The sequence below is a fragment of the Osmia lignaria genome, unplaced genomic scaffold (genome assembly GCF_051020975.1).
Source record: "Osmia lignaria lignaria isolate PbOS001 unplaced genomic scaffold, iyOsmLign1 scaffold0050, whole genome shotgun sequence".
Classification (NCBI taxonomy): Eukaryota; Metazoa; Arthropoda; class Insecta; order Hymenoptera; family Megachilidae; genus Osmia; species Osmia lignaria.
This window is the reverse complement of record NW_027478191.1, coordinates 45,001-47,500: the sequence shown is the minus strand read 5'-3', so window position 1 is coordinate 47,500 and position 2,500 is coordinate 45,001.

Below are 2,500 nucleotides of genomic sequence, written 5' to 3'. Positions count from 1 at the left end.
CACGCCGTTGGAACTTTGAAAAATTTCGATGCGTCGCCAAAGTTCGTACTTTTCGATAAAATCTTCGTCCTATGATACATTTCGATCAAGAACTACATTGATCGTCATGAAACTGTTTTTTTTTTTGGGAGACGTGTACGCTCCTTTTCATAAAGGAGACTATCTTATTGCGAAAGTCAAAATCGCACGCTCTCACGGCGATTTGCTCCCGTATACGCCTGGGCGTAAGCCCGTGCGTCGCCGACCTAGCGGCCTGCCGATCGGTATTTAGAGGGAGGCACTTTGAAAGCAACACGCCGCTGGAACTTTGAAAAATTTCGGGGCAAAGCAATACGCGGCTGGGACTTTGAAATATTTCGGAGCGCACCTAAAGTTCGTTATTTTGGCTAAACGGAGCGAAAATCTGCATTTATACCATCACGGACGTTAGTTTAATAGCGTTTAACGATGGATCCACGGTACAGAATGCAAAAATATGATTGTTAAAATTTTCGACTAATCGGTTCTAAGAGGCGAAGCAATACGCCGCTGGGACTTTGAAATATTTCGGAGCGCACCTAAAGTTCGTTATTTTGGCTAAACGGAGCGAAAATCTGCATTTATACCATCACGGACGTTAGTTTAATAGCGTTTAACGATCGATCCACGGTACAGAATGCAAAAATATGATTGTTAAAATTTTCGACTAATCGGTTCTAAGAGGCGAAGCAATACGCCGCTGGGACTTTGAAATATTTCGGAGCGCACCTAAAGTTCGTTATTTTGGCTAAACGGAGCGAAAATCTGCATTTATACCATCACGGACGTTAGTTTAATAGCGTTTAACGATCGATCCACGGTACAGAATGCAAAAATATGATTGTTAAAATTTTCGACTAATCGGTTCTAAGAGGCGAAGCAATACGCCGCTGGGACTTTGAAATATTTCGGAGCGCACCTAAAGTTCGTTATTTTGGCTAAACGGAGCGAAAATCTGCATTTATACCATCACGGACGTTAGTTTAATAGCGTTTAACGATCGATCCACGGTACAGAATGCAAAAATATGATTGTTAAAATTTTCGACTAATCGGTTCTAAGAGGCGAAGCAATACGCCGCTGGGACTTTGAAATATTTCGGAGCGCACCTAAAGTTCGTTATTTTGGCTAAACGGAGCGAAAATCTGCATTTATACCATCACGGACGTTAGTTTAATAGCGTTTAACGATCGATCCACGGTACAGAATGCAAAAATATGATTGTTAAAATTTTCGACTAATCGGTTCTAAGAGGCGAAGCAATACGCCGCTGGGACTTTGAAATATTTCGGAGCGCACCTAAAGTTCGTTATTTTGGCTAAACGGAGCGAAAATCTGCATTTATACCATCACGGACGTTAGTTTAATAGCGTTTAACGATGGATCCACGGTACAGAATGCAAAAATATGATTGTTAAAATTTTCGACTAATCGGTTCTAAGAGGCGAAGCAATACGCCGCTGGGACTTTGAAATATTTCGGAGCGCACCTAAAGTTCGTTATTTTGGCTAAACGGAGCGAAAATCTGCATTTATACCATCACGGACGCTAGTTTAATAGCGTTTAACGATCGATCCACGGTACAGAATGCAAAAATATGATTGTTAAAGTTTTCGACTAATCGGTTCTAAGAGGCGAAGCAATACGCCGCTGGGACTTTGAAATATTTCGGAGCGCACCTAAAGTTCGTTATTTTGGCTAAACGGAGCGAAAATCTGCATTTATACCATCACGGACGTTAGTTTAATAGCGTTTAACGATGGATCCACGGTACAGAATGCAAAAATATGATTGTTAAAATTTTCGACTTATCGGTTCTGGATCACTGAAAAATCAAAAAAAATTATTAATTTTGATTAATTAAATTACATATGTAGTTTTATATTGTTATAGTCTCGTATTTGTTAATGTTTTGTCGTAAGAAAATGCAAAAATATCGTTTTAATGTTTTCGTCTCATCGGTTCTGGATCGCTGAAAAATCAAAAAAAAATATTAATTTTGATTAATTAAATTACAAATGGAGTTTTATATTGCTATAGTCGCTTATTTGTTAATGTTTTACCGTAAGAAAATGCAAAAATATCGTTTTAATATTTTCATCTCATCGGTTCTGGGCGGTTTTAAAATTTTTAAAAATATTAATTAAACCCATGATTTACATGAGAATGTGAATTTATTATGTCCTGCATGTTAATTTATTAATTTTCATGTATAGAACGTTATAAAATGAAAGGATATGTTCGACGATATTTTCAGTCTAAGTTTTACCGTGCCGGCGGGATGGTACGCTCTCACGGCGGTTTGCACAGGCATACGCCTGGGCGTAAGCCCATGCGTCGCCGACCTAGCGGCCGGCCGTTCGGTATTTATAGGAAGGCACTTTCGGTTCGCTCGGACCGGTCGGGAGTAGCGTCGAGCGTGTGGCTCTTTTATGACTTCGGTTGAAAAGCAGTCTACCGCTCCTCGAGAATATACTTTCTC